Here is a 17,455-nt window from a genome sequence, read left to right as displayed (position 1 = left end):
TTTTCCATCATTTTCTTAAGTTGTCTTATGTCCAATAATCATTTCAATGTAAGTGACACTGCTGGGAAAATCAATTCTTCCCAACTGAATAGAAAATAGCTTATACTACAGTTGAATCATAATTGGTATTTTGTTTATTTTGTCAGATTTGCACTTAACTTCTTTGGCCAGGGAAGTTCTGTGTCTTCTGCAAGGGCACTGCTTGCTATGAAACATTATGCAATCTACTGTGATGAAAATGTAATAAAAAACACTTATGGATCTAAACTGAATTTTCTGTCAGATGGTCAGTATTATCTCCTTGAAGATTAAAAATTCTGAATATTTATTAACAAGGTGTGAGCCTATTCTACATCACTTCTGAACCATGCTCATCACTAGAGTAGGTGAATGACTTTCAGTAGTACATCTGACATATATTCTGTTATAATAAGGTTATTATTACCCTTTTGCTGTTCATCTGTGACTCAGCCACAGCAATGAAAAAGAGTCTTATGTTCTACATGTGGGCACCAAACCCATGCAACCAATGGCAGTTTTTTAATGAGGGTATGAATGAGAGTTAGTGAAGGTTATCTGTACTAGGCATTACTCTCACACTTCTAAGGTGTCATGCAAAAAAACCTTTTCAGTTATACTGTATTTGATTAAATATGTTCAGGACTGGTAGTTTGGACTTGGCTTAATTTTATTAAGAAAACTATATTGAAGGGGGAAGAAAAGCAGTGTTTTGTTAGTTTGTTTTTACAGTGGTTTCTTTGTTGATGTTTTACAGCCTCCTTTAGACAAGACACCTCTTGGCTTATAACGTTAAGCTACTGCTTAGATCAATTTGATCTCTGTTTTTGTCCTTCATCATAATTTGAGCTATTGATTATATTTATTAAAACCAAATCTCAAGAAACACAAACCCTCAGTGTTATGCTGTTCCAGATCAGGCTGCTCTGGGCAGTCTGATCTGAAGCTAATCCATTCCCTGCTGATTTATTTTCACTCTGTTTTCAAGCAGAGTTCTGTTCTGGTTGTTGTTGTTGTTGTTTTGTTTGTTTTTTTGTTGCTTTTCCTCCCTCTCTCTTAGGGGGAAAAATAAAAGAGCATTTAATTTTACACCTCTAATGGGAGCAGAGGGGTCTGGGTCTGGATTAATTTTTCTGATATACAAAGTGAGACCATGAAGTTTATCTGGCTCATATTTGTGCAAATTTTTCTCTCTGCACACCACTTGACACGCACACTTCACACTTCCCCAGACCTAGTCTAGGTTTTACTAATTCAGTACATCTTCAGTGTATCTTCAACTGCTGAGACTGTTGGCTATGTGCTACATGAAGGTATTTGATGCAGGGAATTACTCAGGGGTCCTTTGGTTAATCCCAAAATCAATAAAAGAAGGATAACCCTGAGGGGAAGAGGGGAAATGGGCTAAAGCTGTGCCAGGGGAGGTTTAGATTGGATATTAAGAAGAACTTCTTTACTGAAAGGTTTGTTAGGCATTGTAATGGGCTGCCCAGGGAAGTGGTTGAGTCACCATCCCTGGAAGTATTTAAAAGATGCTTAGATGTAGAGCTTAGTAATGTGGTTTAGTGGAGGACTTGTTAGTGTTAGGTCAGAGGTTGGACTCAGTGATCTTGGAGGTCTCTTCCAACCTAGATGATTCTGTGATTCTGTGATGGTTTAGCGGGTGATATCAGTGGTAGGGGGATGATTGGACCAGATGATCTTGGAGGTCTTTTCCAACCTTAATGATTCTAAATTATCTTTTCACAAATTATTCATTAAGTCTATTCCTGAGCTTATGCCAGCTTCTTGCATCCGGGCAAGCTGTATGAAGGAGTTCTGGCAGTCTGTGTGCAGCATGAAAAGCTGTGTCATCTTGTTTGCTTACAATCTAGCTGCCTCTTGGCCTCACATGATGCCTCTGTTATTTCGTGTCTTTGATCAGCCTTATTTCCCTTCTCTTTACCTCTTCCAATGCTAATATAACCTTTTGGAGGTGAAGGGGATCAGAACTGTAACCTGTATTCAAACAGTGTGTGAACCACTGTTTTTTACATGGAAAATGGGGAGAAGGTTATTAGAAAAATAGTGTAGCAAACAGGTCACACAGAGCCTTTAAGCATTTGAATTATTATGAGCCTGAGTCTGCATTACAGGTCAAAAATAAATCTATTCCAGCTGCTACCATCACTTATCCCTGGTACAAAATTCAGGGCTTTGTGTGTGAATTCTGGGAGAAGCCAATTCATAGTGCCCACAAGCTGTGAGCGAAGGAGGAGATCACCTTTTGGTCAGTAGTTTGTTTCCTAAAAGACCTAGTCTATGAGAAAAGAAATTTCAGTCTTGCTGAGTTTCTGATTCCCTCGCTATTTTTCAGTAGATTATGTATTGCAGTTTGATATGATTAGTGGGAAGCAGAAAGCTTTAAAGAGGAATGGTTTTGAGGAAAGTATTTTGGACATGGGAAAAAAAAAAAAAAAAAAAAAAAAAAACAGGTGGAGAAAGCAGTAAGGGAAGAACTTGAAATTTCATACTGGCGGCATATTTCCCCTGGTGTTACAAAGATTAGCAAAATGACCCTAAAGTAGAATTTGTGGAGAGATGAAGCATTCTTTTCATATTTTTATTAATATAGAATGCTGAAACATTTTGGTGGCACTTAATTTTGGAAATGTTTTGTAGAGCCATTCTGTGTGATGAAATAAGAGTCTGAATGAGACACTGAAAGCATGACCTGACTCAGTTTTACCTTCTGATCTGCTGTCAAAGACAGTACACTAATCCTTTAATCATTTTAATCTAAGGAGCAACCTCTTCTTCTGTGATGTATAAACACTTGCACTAGCTGTAAATATGGAAGAATATTTCAACGCTTCAGTCTAGACAGAAATCACTTGCTCCCAATAGTGCTAGAACAGGTGGTGTTTGCCTGTCCTCATGCTGGCATGTCAAACAGCAAGTCCTATTTTGACTGAGTTGCCCTAGGCAGGTTTTTTTTTTTTTTTCCTCTGATGTGTTTCTCAGTGAAGAGATGTGTGTGTCTCCAGCCCTGTCTGTCTCAGAGACATCTTGAGTATTGTAATGTTTTTGTAGTCAATCCTCTTCACATGTTTTACTTACATGAATTTATCCATTTCTTCTTGAATGTCCACCACCCAGAGTGTCCTATAGAAAGGAGCTGCATAGCTTAACCTGATGCTGTGTAAGAATTAAGTCCTCCCATTTTTGTAACTCTTTTCACCTAGGTACTGCCCTGATCATCATGGACACTTGTCACCTTGCTCCTCACTCCACTTCCAGATCATTTTTGACTATGATATGAAGACCTTGTGCAGGTCTCTGTGGAATGCCTGTTACGACATTCAAATAACCGTTACATCCTTGTTTCTTCTAGTCAAGTTTTATCCAATTTCACACAAGAAGTTGTCTGTCATTGTCATTCAGAGACCTTATAATTCAAGAGAGCTGATGGAAAGGTGTGTAGGAAGGGAGTAGAAGTACAGGTTTCATCCACTGAGGCTAGATATTGGAAAGGATATATTTTTCCAAGCATGACTGCTAATGTTTTTCTTTGGGGTCTTTCATAATCTGTAGCTATGACATGAGCAAGTCAAGCTTCTCCTGTCTCTGTTTCACCATTCTGTTGGCCTCTTTAATAGAATCATCTATGTTTATTAATTTTAGTTTAAAAAAGAAACACCTCTCCACAGAGGGTTCATCTTCACTTGGAATGTGAAAGCACTAAGCATATCTTTATTCTGAATATAAGCTAAACTTTCATTTTCCAGTGTCATCAAGGTGGCATCTTTCTGAAAAAAATACTTGCTTTCAAATTCATTAGAGATCCATTTTTGACACTAGTACAAGATTTTCATTTTTTGCTATTGATCTGTCAATCTTAAAAAAAATACTGTAGTTAGTATTTTTAAGGATAGCGGTACACAAGCTGTCCTACTGTATTTGTTCAGGATCATTTTAGCATGTAAAGGTAAATCCATGTCTAGTGGAATGTAGATAAATAAATTCAGTATTTCATAAAACCGTAGAATAGTTGGGTTGGAAGGGACCTCAAGGATCATCTAGTTCCAATCCCCATGCCATGAGCAGGAACACCTTCCGCTAGACCAGGTTGCTCAATGCTCCATCAAACCTGGCCTTGAGCACTTCCAAGGATGGGGCATCCACAGCTTCTCTGGGCAACCTTTTCCAGTTCTTCACTGCCCTCACAGTAAAGAATCTCCTGCTAATATCTAATCTAAACCTACCCTCTTTTAGTTTAAAGCCATTACTCCTTGTCCTATCACTATGCTCCCTGGTAAAGAGTTCCTCTCCAGCTTTTCTGTAGCCCTCCTTATGTACTGAAAGACTGCTAGAAGGTTTCCTCAGAGCCTTCTCTTCTCCAGACGGAACAACCCCAATTTCTGCAGCCTTTCTTCATAGGAGAGGTGCTCAAGCCCTCTGATCATCTTCATGGCCTTCCTCTGGACTTGCTCTCATAGGTCTATGTCCTACTTTTATTGGGGACTCCCAAGTTGAATGCAGTACTACAGGAGGAGTCTCACAAGAGCCTTCCTGAATCACCTCCCTTGACCTGCTGGTCACACTTCTTTTGATGCAGCCCAGAATATGGTTGGCTTTCTGGGCTGCAAGCAGGCACTGCTGGCTCCTGTTGAGCTTCCCAATAACCAGTCCAAGCCTTTCTCATTAGAGCTGCTCTCAATCCATTCTCCACTCAGTCTGTATTTGTGCTTGGGATTGCCTTGACCCAGGTACAGGACCTTGCACTTGGCCTTGCTGAACCTCATGACATTCACATGGTTGCAGTGGTGAGCTAGTCTTTGCTACTATCATGGAAAGTGCATTTTATTTTATTATATTTAGTACAAGCAGAAGTTATAAGGCTTCCTGGGTTTGTCATTTGCTTCAGTATATCAAATTGGTGATGTCTGTGGGGAAGAGATCTCAATAACTGAGAAATACTGTGAAGGAGAAAAGAAACTGTCAGGGGACGGAAGAATGAAATTGAAAGAATTCATCCACCTGTAATTCATATCCTTGTGAATGTTTCCCTCAGCAGTAGTTAATAGCTAATCTGAGAAAAGTTTGTGACATGGAAACTAGAAAGAGCTTGAAAGAGCACCAGTGACTTGCAAATATACAGCCAGCAATGGCAATAAACAGAAGTGTTTACTGGACTTGAAAGCAAAGTGCAAAGTGTGGCAATCATTTGAAAACCTCATTGTGGCTATTGCAGTGCAAGGACTACAAGCATTCTCATGCCTACAAGAAGAGCCTGTTGCTCTTGTTGGTGTTCCCATGCTTGGTGTGCCATGTCCTTATTCCTCTTGCACAGGCAGCAGCACAACCAGGAAACCAGGAGACAGCTGCTGACCCTTGGCATTAGTTAGCTGGCATATTCAGATCAGAGGAAGGCCTCAGCAGAGGACATGAACAGGAGGTTTTGCTTCTTTGCATGGTGCCAGAGTTAGAGGAGGATGGGATTTTTCAACTTTGTCACTTTTGGTATTGGTTATTTCAAAATGTAAGTGTCTAAAATTCAAAAGTACATTTTAGTATGTAAAAGGAAGGAAATGCACAGAGAGATGTGCGTAGGACATGGCATAGGACCAGCATATTTCTGTATTAACTGAATCAATACAAGCCTAGCTGGTGCCCTGAGAACCACAGAGGACAAGCCATTCACATCCTGGACCTTTTGTTTGGGAGATGCTGTTTTCCCCAGACTGTAGGCTGAGTTAGTTATTTTGGCACTCATGATGCTCTTTCAAAAATACAGCACGTACTGGATAGCAGAAAGAATATTTACAATTACAACTCACACTCAGGTCCAGAGGGAAGAGGGGAAAAAAAAAAAAAAAAAAAAAAAAAAGTAGTACAATTGAGTCTCCAAGTGCTATTTCTTAAACAGTTTCTGACTGCTCAGGTATTCAAGAATATCAGATATCTCATTGCAACTTCAAACAAGGCTTTTGAGGTATCCAAATGAATCCAAATATCTGGTGGCGGCCCTTGTACTTCTTAGGATGTGTGCACTAATTAAGGGAAGTAACAGTGAGTATCTTTTCTCTTTATTTTATTATTTCATGATATTTCAGCTTTGTCCCATTAAACAAAGTTGTCGTAGTGGTTATGAGGATACAAGGAATCTGAAAAGAGGTTGAAAAGCATGCTACTTGACACACTAGAGGGCTGAGCAATCACCAGTTGTACAAAGTTGAACAGGAACAAGTTCCAGATTCTGTACCTGGGACAGGGCAACCCTGGATTACATACAGGCTAAGGGTTGAAAGGCTGGAGAGCAGCCCCACAGAAAGGGATCTGGTGGTTCTGGTCAGTGGCAAGTCAACAGTGTGCCATAACAGCCAAAAGGGCCAACCATATCCTGGGGTGCATCAAGCATGACATTGCTAGCCAGTTGAGGGAAGCGATTGTCCGGCAACTTGTCCGCATTGGTGTGGCCTCACTTCAAGTTCTGTGTGCAGTTTTGGGTGCCACAATATAAGAAGGACATAAAACTATCAGACAATGTCTAAAGGAGGGCAATGAAGATGCTGCAGGGTCTAGAGGGCAAGACATATGAGGAGTGGCTGTAGTCACTTGGTTTGTTCAGCCTGGAGAAGAGGAGACTGAGGAGAGACCTCATGATGGCCTACAGTTTCCTCATGAGGATGTGGGGAGGTGCTGATCTCTCTGTGGACAGTGATAGGGCCCAAGGTTCAGATCAGATACTAGAAAAGGGTTCTTCACTAAGTGGGTGGTTTGGGCACTGAACAGGCTCCCCAGGAAAGTGGTCACAGCACCAGCCCTGCTGGAGTTCAAGAAGCATTTGGAAAATGCTCTCAGATACGTGGCTTGATTTTTGGTTGGTCTTGTGTGGAGCCAGGAATTGGACTTGATCCTCGTGGGTCCCTTCCAGCTTGAGATATTCTATTATTCTATGATCTGTCTAATGAATTAGTTGAGCAAGATGGCAAAGGCATGTTATTTGGTGTTTTGCTAAACAGCAAGGGTTCAGCAATACGTTATGTAGAAGTACTTCCACTTTGAAGAGGGTTTTACCTTCAGTAAGGCATCCAACACAGAGCTAATGGAATTTTGTCCATAGACAATTTGTTTCAGTCAATAAAAATAGTATCATATATGGAGAGATTGCCAACTCAGAAAGTCCTGAGGTCTCAGAGGTAGAAACACTAAACACAAAGGACAACTGTCACCTTTCTGGTATGACCTCAACTGATGAAGAAACCACTGCTCCTCTCCCTGCTGAGGAATAAGATCTTTTTAGACACATTCTTGGGACAGGAAAAGAGCTAAAGTGACCAGCTGTGTGTAAGCCAGATGGCTATTCTTGCTCCGAATCAAAAGAGGGGAAGAAAGTTTTGAAGAAGGCAATACCTAAAAAGCCTCCCAACTGCTTAGATTGTAGACATTTTCCATTACCCTATTTTCCTTGACAGGTTGCCTGCAGGAAAGAACATAAAGTAAAACACTCTCTGTGGAAGAACAAAATACCTAGGACTTGTGCAGTGTTCCTTTTGTTAGGAAAGTATGAAGAGATATTAATATAAATAGATGTAACACTGAGAAACACTGAGAGTTTGCTCAGAGTGAATGAATTTTTAATAGCTCCTCACCATAAAGATGGCTGTAAACATCAAGGTCAGATTTCAAGGAAGTTGTGTATTTTATCACATGCTGTACATTTCTCAAAGGCCCCTGTAAGTTAAGCAATGAGGAATGAGGAAGTGCTCTTCCAAAAGTAGTGTAGTGTCTCACAGGATAATCAATACTAATAAAGTACAGCTATTTGTAAAAATAAAGCAATCGCTATTTGCTGGTTCTCTGTAACTGAGACAGAGTAACTTCATTCACTTATGTTATTTATCTTAGATGAAACACTTTTCACAGCATGTCTTTGACATTAATAGAAGCAATTTTGTCTGAGTTTTCAAGCTTACTGCTGGCGTTTTTTGTGGGTAACTCATTCCTACCGGTCAAACTCTTCCTGAATGTGAGCATGGTAGCTGTGATTCTGTTCTCTGAATCTAAAGATTTGGTTTTGCACTTTGTAAACCTGTGAAAAAACATTTTTATTTTATTTTTTGTATGTAAGTACTGAAGAGACCAACATCCTTGTGTCAAAGGGTATTCTGCAGTCATTCTACTCTGGGCATGTCAATTGTGTTTGTTGAATGTGCTGCTTGTTACTGCCTTGCATCTAAATCTTAACAAAGTTATTTGTCAGACACTTTGCAAAATGAGTTGACACATCCAGGTGACTAGCCTGAATAATCACAACCCTGCAGAACTCAGTTCCTCTCCAGCTTTATTTCAGTGTAAAAAGCAACTCAGCCTAAATAGATGCAGAATTTTCACTACTTTTTTCTCCGTCCATTTTTTTTGGTTTTGTTATTTTAAAATCCTGAGACTCCAAATTCACCCAAAGCTATTCAAGCAGAGGTATTTAAAGTAATTTTGGAGCTTTATTTTTAACTGTCTGAACATGTGTCCTTAGAAAGAAGCTATCTGCAGTGTAGTGGGGGTATGAACAGTATTACTGTTCAGTGGATGCTTTGTCCAGAAATGAAAAGTGTATCAGTTCTGAGACTAAACATGCCATGTTTTTTTTTTTTTTTTTTTTTTTTTTTTAAAAAAAAAAATGGGGGGGGGTGAGCCTACAAGCATGTTGTTTGATGATTTTTTTCCAGTCTTGTAGTATAACTGATTTTTTTTTTTTCCCCTCACCAAAAAAATTGTCTTTCCTCATCTCTCCTTATCAGCTGTTAGCTGGTGAGAGGCACAGCATGCAACTTATTAGCTGACCTAAGCAGGGACTTGGTAGAAAAACAAATCCCACAGAGACGTTTCTGCATGCCTGTGAGCAGCATTGCAGCCCTGTTGGGGAAACAGGACCTCAGCAGGGCAGGCAGAGAAGTGCCTTGTTATCTATGTTATGGTATGGTGGGCACTCCAATGAAACATCAGCTGTTCCATTAAAATGCTTCTCTACAGCTTTTTGTGTCTGGATGGCATTATTTCACTGAGTAAGTATTCACTGCATTTAAAATAGGAATGCCATCACTACTATTCATTGCACTTCTAATCTAATTTAAAAAAGAAAAGGAAATTGATTTTAAGGGAGACCATTGGTAAAAAATAAGGAGTAAATTTTCATGAGCAACTGCACATATTGCCTTTTAAATTCAGACCTGCAAAGCAGGCAGGCATTACTAATAACCGTACCATCACAGTTCTAATTGTATTTACTTTGTCTGTACATTACTTTGTTTAACAGTGCACAAATGAAAACATTTTCTTTCCCAGAGGTGCCTACTTACGTCACTGCCAGACCTGGAGAGATTCCTGAGTAGCACATCTGAAAGGATGACATGTTCTCTCCCAGATTTATAGGACATTTTTCAGTCAAATTTATAGTACATTTTTCAGTCAAATAGAAGAATGGTGTGACTGTCCTATCTTCAGAAAGGACAGAAACTTGCATGCTGCCATAATGTTTGCACTTTACGAGTTTCACTCCAATAGTCTCTTGTAAAAATTTAATGTTTCATCAGTTTGCTTATTTCTGTTTGTGGTTGCCAGCTGTGATCGGATTGCCTCAATTTCTTCCATTTTTGGTGGAATTAGAAAGCTCCCCCCCACCCCCCCACCCAAAAAAAAAAAGGTAATATTTTACAGTAAAAAGATAAAAGGGTGACTTTCAGATTATAATACTGACCTGAAACTCAGGATGTCTAGTTACAAGCCATGACCATGTGACAAGTTTCCTTTGTGGTCTAGGAAAATATCTTCTGGTTTGTGCTTTATAACAAAGGCAAATGTCCTTATTTCTGTTTTATTTCTGTTGGAAGTTAAGGGGAAAGGGCACCAAGATACTTGTAAGAATTTCTTGTACCCAATTTTCTTTTGGTTTTGGACTGACTTAATCCTTTGTCAGGACCTGATGCCTCCTATAAAATATACGTATATATATTAACTAGAGCTTTATTTTGCCCATTGATTCTGTTAGGAAGTCTCACTGAGTTTGGATGTTTGTTTTTCTTTGGAATATTCTCCTTTAGCTGCTCTTCTCACCCCATGTTCATTAACCAGCTGCAGTTTAGATAACTTTTTTTTTTCCACAAGCATTTGAATTGTTTGAGTAGCTGATTTAAGCATGGACAGATCACAGTATGTGAATGCAGTGATTCGATGCTTGCAGCCAGATTGTGCACATTAGCAAGGGATTACAGTTTCACTCATAAATCAATTTAAATGTGTGTAAAGTAGGGGTTCTCAGACCCCTAAATGCACTGATCATGTCTCAGATGGGGGAAAAAAAAATGTAAGATTCTTCCTCCATTATTCAAGCATGTCTGTGCCATTCAGGTCCTATTTTTGCAACAACTTTGTAAATCAGTTATATGAATAGTCATTACTGAAAATATTCTGCTTGGTTTTAGTTTTCATTTGGATGATGGAGGAGTTCTGTGAAAAGATGAGCCAGTAGTATGCTGGAGCAGTTTTATCAGTACTGATACCATTCCTCCTGATACTGTCAGACATAAGAAGTCTCAGCCTCAACATCTCATGGAACTGAGGCAACTTATATAAATCTCACTCTTTTTTTTTCCAAATTAAATCCTCATGACTGCTGAAAATAGCTTTAAAACATTATATGAATGCACTCTAAAGACTTGGAAACCAAAAAGGAAATAAAAGCAATCTTTTTGCATTTAGCTCAATGATATTTGAAGCCTTTTTTGTGATGGTTTTGGATCTGGTTTATATGTTTTGAATTCCTCTTTGCATGCTGATAGGAAGTGGGAACCATAGCTATGTCCAAAAGCAGCTGCAGACTGCTTTGTAGATTACAGATATCGACCCCCTAGACAGCTGATTTTCACACTGACCCATGAAAATAATATTTTTAAACATAAAATTTAGAATGTTTAGGTTTAATTACAGTTTGAGAAAGGAATCATACATTCATACGTACATTTCTTTGTAGGTGAACGTATTGCAATTTATGCTTCAAGATTCACAGGTTCCGAAGTCTGTCTGGGCTCTCTATGGACCCTGAGAACAGTGCTCTTCTGGTTCAGGGCACCTGCCTTGAGCTGTGTAATCTAGCCACCTTCATGCCAAAAAACATGAAACAGCTGCCTTAAAATAATTTTTCTAAGAAAAACAAAAGGCTGAACACAGGGTCTAGAGAAGACAGTTCTGCCTAGGGATTCAGGCAACTCACCGACTTTATTGTTAGGATTTCTGTGCTCAGTGTATGAATTTCTACTCCAAAATCAAAACTCTTATTTTTTTTTTTACCATTAACAAAGTAGGTTTTGCCCTGTTATATTAGCAAATTTCTATTTTCCCCTAATGATTCACTGAAGTATTTCACAATATTAACAAAAATATATTTATTTTATGACTAATTTAAGGAAAAGTATTTTTATGTTCCTGTATTTCTGCATATTCCTCTTCCTAGGGACATATTAACTAGACCCAACCCCAGAGATAAGGAATTTCAATGAGCTGGGAACTTTATGAGCTGGGAATTTTCTTTACAAATTTAAATCAAATCAAATCTGAGTTCAAAAGAATTTCATAATTCATTCCAGTGAGAATTAAGACAAAAGTTTAGGGCCAGGCTGACACAGACAGATTGGTTTACACCACCTAGGACACAGTCTGCAATGTCTATTTGTTTTCTATTACAGAATGAAAAGTAAAATAATCCTTCACTGTTGCATTGACTCACCAAGCAAAAAAAAAAAAAAAAAAAAAAAATGGGGCAGGATTTTGTTGGTTCTTGTATTTTATCAAGAAGAGAACACCAAATAGGTCATGGCATCGTATTGTCTTCTCCTCAAATATAACAGTCTCACCTGTTGCTTGTGCTGGTACCTTGAGTGCATCTCCAAAACAAGATGCAAAAACAAAGAAACAATAAAAGAATTACAAAGAGAATAAATCACGTTTTATTGTAAATCTTTGTCTGACAAAATACACACTGCTGTAGAGGATTAGATGGTGATATCATCAGCTTATTAGCTCAGAGACTAGAGTAGAATTTTGAAAACAATTTTATATTTATTTCTTTGGAACTGAATTTGGTAGTAGTATTATGGTCACCAAATCTTTTGGGCTTTTTTATTTTATTTTCCTTTGGTCATTGCATTATAAAGTTTATATCTGAGTGACACTGTTCATTTTAACATCATGAATTTGCCATTTACATAAGCCAGGATAGAGAATTCTACAAGATGCGTACTTTCTGATTAACTGTGTAGATCAGCAACATTGGTTTTAGAGTGTTTTGAAAAAAACTAAATTCAGCCATGCTTAATGAAGCAGAAAATAATGTGTGTTGTTCTTCTGTGTTTGTTGTTTGTTTGTTTGTTTTTTGGCTGGTTGGGTGTGTTGTTGTTGTTGTTTTACTAGTTTAATTTATGATAATTGATGCAGTCCTTGTTGTGCAAGGTTATTGCTGATGGGGGAAGGGCTTTGTGGTGGAAGGAAAGGAAGGGAGCTGGGAAGAGGGGACACCAGCTCCAAGGGAACAAATTCTGGTGGAGATCTTTGCCAAAGAGTGTTTTCATAATTACTCAAGAAAAAGTCTGTGGGACCAGGGTCTGAGAATTCATTTGATGAACACAGAAAATACAGCATTTCACACTTAAGTGACTAACCTCACAAACACGGTGTATTTACACTGACTTGCTCACTGTACCCACTTTACATGTTTTTCATGTACTTTTGTTTCTAGAGACAATTTGAAGACCTTTATGGATCCACTTTTCTAATCTTGTCATTTACCAAGTCTTTTTACTTATCTATGCCTTAGGCATCAGATACTTGAGTAATTACATACAGTCCTCTATTTCTTCTTGGTGAAGTCAGTCTGATTTCTGTACCTGAATTCATATAGGACTGAATGGAATAATATTATTTTTTCTGGAGGATTTTTTTCCCCTTCACATCTTATGCTATGTCTGTCTGAACTACTTCAGCTGCAGAAGACTCTATTTTAGGAAGAAGTTCAATAAATCTCTTTGTAGCTGAAAATGTTAGAGGGTTATTCAGGATCACTTTACCAGTACCTGATAATTTCTGTTCTTTGCATCAGGTCTCCTTACAGGCATTGAGATTAACTTGGCACTGTGATATTTCTCTTATACTAGACACAACCATACAGAAACAAGATGTATTTGGGATGTTTGTTCTTCATTGTGATATAAGGGTGTGTACGTCATCTGTGTCAGTGGATTCATATTAACTGAGACCTTGCCCTCTTAAATAGCCAGGTTTAGATGTCTCTGCATAAATAAGTAAATCATTAGGAGATAGCTTTGATCTAGTCCTGACAGGTCTAGCCTTAATTAGAAACAGTTTTTTAGTAGCTTTCTAATACAAAATCTTATAGCTATTCATGAGATGGACAAAAAATGATAGAAGGTATATAAAATGCCCAAAACTTAGGAATGAAACATGTGAAAACCTGTGGGAAATGTGCATGTTCAGTCCAGAGAAATATCTTATAGTAAGCTTTATTTTCTCCCCAGATGTAAAAGTATTTTACTGCACAAAAGGAACCAACTACTCCCAATGGTCAGAAAAACAGAAGTCGGGAAAAATCAGTTAAATATTATGCAAAGTTGTATATTTAAGTGTATATTTATACTGTAATTTTATACTGTAATTTTTATATACATAAAGTGTAAGTGGGTTTGCACAACTGTAGCAGCTAACTTTAGTTTCTGTTAATAAGCTCCCAAAGAATCCCTTTCAACAGACATGTTTAAATCAGGATTTAGAAACCTCTACAGCACTTTAGGGGCTCTATGCAATGAGCAATGGCCCAGATTTTAAACTCGTTTATACTGCTGTACGTAGGTAATAACAGTAGTTATTATACCCATCTTCTATTTCCAGACATGTAGGATGCAGGATAATCATGTTCACCATTTGGGTTTTGTTTCATTTCCTGTCATTGTTCCTGCTTTCTCATTATTTTTTTAAGTTTTTGGTGGCTCCAACACTGGGGGCCTTGCTAGAATTTCTAGGATGTCTTGTAGCATATATATTGATAACACTAGCATTACTGAACTTTGGACTTATTTATTATATTTTTTTTAATCTGTCCAAAGGAAATCAAATCTAACTGTAATGCCTCTAGAGAGAATGCTAGGGTTAAGATCCCTCTTGTCCTCCCTCATGGTACAAGGAGTATCATAGCCCTGGCTGCGCAATGCTTGAGCCGCAGCTGGGCACAGGGAGAGGTCTCTTCACTGCTAAGCACCACTTGGGGTGAGAGGGGTACTTGAAGCTGAGACTCCCATTCCCTGTGTCTGTTCTTCTGCTGCCAGGGCAGCACTGAGAGAGCACAAAGCCTTCCTCCACTTCAGCAAAGCTGCTGTGAGCAGGGGCTCTCTTGCTTTTTGTACACGTGGAGGGCATACAAGACCTGGATGCTTTGGAGTTGAGATGGATACCTGCATTTGGTTTCCTGGGGGCTAGGTCTGCACAGCTCCCTGCTTAGGGTACAGATTTTTGGATCACCTAACCTTTGGTCTAACCTTTCTCACACGTTGTGCCAGGCACCCGGCTCTTGGTTTTTAATTTCACATCATGTTCATAACTTTTATGGTTTTCAGTGCTTTCTTTGCAGGTGCCTAAGTCCTAGCATTAATTTTTAGTACCAAATAATGCATCTCTCCATTAAGCACCTATTTTTTAAAGGATGCTTTTGTTTGTTTTGACATAAAACATGCTTGAAGAAAAGTGAACTGTATTAATTTCTTTGACCTTAAATAATTCCAGTAACAAAAACAAGGAAATGCTTAGCAATTATTTTCCCCATGTGCCCCAGCGAGAATTCATACTGAATATCAGTATCTGAAGTAAAGTACAGATTGGTTCTTGGAGCCTAATTCATGAGATTTATTGACAACACAGCATGCCACTCGTTGTAATGGACTCCTATTCATTTCATAGTTGATAATTCAACACGTAGCTGATTCTAATTTTCAGTGCTAGTTATAACATTAAAGCTAGCTTTATTAGCCTAACAGGGACATTTAAATACAATTAACCTTAGTTTTTAAAGTGAAATGTGTGACTTCAGCTATTGAACTTCATTTCTACTTTAGCATCTCCAGGGCATCAGCAACATAGCTCCTGAATTCTGGCACCTTATTAGCACACGAAGGCAGGCTATTCAACAAAGAAACCCAATGTTTGATCCATCTGTGCACTTATGGCTTTACTTCTATGGGTAACTTCATATATCAGTGAAGCTTCTTTCTTTTAATAAGTTTCAGGATCAGGCTGTAAGTTATTATTGTGGTAATGGCATAGGCCAGTATCTAATTAAAGAATTGCAAACCTCTTGACTATCTACAGAGAGAGGATTAATTTTAGAGTATTGCCATTAAAAAATATCTATATAGGTGGCTTTTCAGATCGAGCCCATTTTCTAGGGCTCCAACTTCAGGCATGTGTTTCTACAAAGGAGAGGTTAGAAAAAAATTCAGAGCAGATCAAAAAGTTGCCTGATGGTTCATCTTTGCAGCACTAAGCCTGCTGGCTGTTCTGCACAGATCCAATATCTGAACTCTGGAAGTACAGACATAGCTTTGCATGCATTACGCTAGCCGTGTTTTCAGTAGGGCTTTACAAATTGCCTGATCCAGGTTAGGCCTTTTCTGGAAGCTCTTTAATCCTTCTAACATTTGCATAATGATCTCAATTCTGCAAAACTTGTGTGACAGTACTTAGAAGCTTTTACTGACTTACGTTAATAATTGTACAAGAATAATGGAATACCAAATTTACTTTATTATCTTTCAGGACTGAGACTACCATGCATTTCTTAATGCTTTAAAAAAAAAAAAAAAAAAAAAAAAAAAAAAAAGTATGGGGCAAAATTCACTCCTGATGTAATCCCAGTGGCATCTGTAGAGCTAAATGAGGTGTGCATTGACTTTGTCATGTGTAAGTAAATACTAAGTTGTATTTGGGAATATAAATAAGGAGGTAGATCCTACTATGATCTACAATAAAAAAAAAAAAAAAAGGTAATAATAAGAAAGAAACCTATCACTATGTAATTCTATCAGAATAATAACTTTTTCCCTACAATTTTGACTAAAACATGAGTCTCATATGAAAATTCTAAACTAATCAGCCAAAATAAATAAATGAGGATTCTGTAAATAGCTTACTTGAACAAAAAGAAAGAATGTCTCTAGTTTTTTAGGTATTGTATTTAAATCTGCAGGACTACACAGCAGGTAATACCAGGCTGAGTACCCATTTCTACCCTTCTGCAGATGGTAAAATAAGGCAGCACAGACACAGAGTGAAAGGAGACTCCAAGCAGTCATGCAAAACCAACTCTTCTCTGAGATGATTACATATAAGTCTAGCAGGCATGCTCACTGGAAAAAATAATAAGAATAAGAATACTAACACAAAATATTAATTCAGAAAACATTTCCATGGGAAAATAGACCAAGAAACTAAATGATAAATTGATCTCATGTATGTAGCCAACATTTATCTGATGTTTCATTTGTTATCTGCTTGGTGTTTAACACCTGAGAGTTTGACTTCTATTTATGACACTATTTCTACCTGCAAACTCACTGTAGGGTTTCTCATGCCTCAGCTATGCTTTCCTGACTTGGCATCTAGTCATATGCATATCATGGGAAGCATGTGTCTTGATGAGCAGGTCATGTTTATATATGCAGTGATTTGTACTCACTACCTATGAATGATTAAATGCATGAAAGGAAATAATTACCTAGCTAATACTTTGTTGCTTCTAAGTGTAGTAGATATCCTACATTTCATTTTTTGAGTAACATCAGAAGTTTTGTAGTAGTCTTTGTTTACTGTGATAAAAGAAGAGTTCAGGTTAACAAAAAGGTTTATACAGTATTTTAAATACTTATTCTTCATAAAGTATCTACAGTGACCTTTAAAAATGATTAAAATGTTGTCTTGGTTCCTGTGTGATAGAGGTGTATATTCTGAAGTCCCATTTTTATGTCATATTGTGAATTAATTAGAAGAGAGACTGTGAGAAGCAACGAAGAGTATTAAAGTGGCACTCATGGGAGATACTGACACCTGTGCAACAGTTTAAGGCTTATCTTGTATAAGCATGCATGTAGCACCTTACAACATTGTATAAGCAACTCATCCCAGTTCAGCTCCACAGAGCTGTTTCGTCCTGTGCTGGAGTATCTCTCAAAAGAGAGGACAAGATGAAAAAAAAACTGTTACCTCCCAGCATGCAACACAGCTGTAGTGGCCAGTGGCCAGTTGTTTGTTTCTTACTGAAGCCAACAGGGTACTTGCCAGCTCACTGGTGGATGTTTTTTCCCACCAGCTCCAGCAGCAGACCAACACAGTGCTGTAATTTTGG

General features: G+C 38.1%; 1 protein-coding gene across 4 annotated transcripts in view; it reads left to right on the top strand.

Moving 5' to 3' along the window:
• Nucleotides 1–17,455, top strand: part of FSHR (follicle stimulating hormone receptor) — an 83,405-nt gene that overhangs the window by 14,745 nt on the left and 51,205 nt on the right. The gene's annotated exons all lie outside the window — the stretch shown is intronic.

This window comes from Oxyura jamaicensis, chromosome 3 (genome assembly GCF_011077185.1).
Source record: "Oxyura jamaicensis isolate SHBP4307 breed ruddy duck chromosome 3, BPBGC_Ojam_1.0, whole genome shotgun sequence".
NCBI lineage: Eukaryota > Metazoa > Chordata > Aves > Anseriformes > Anatidae > Oxyura > Oxyura jamaicensis.
This window is presented reverse-complemented; position numbering and strand designations above follow the sequence as displayed.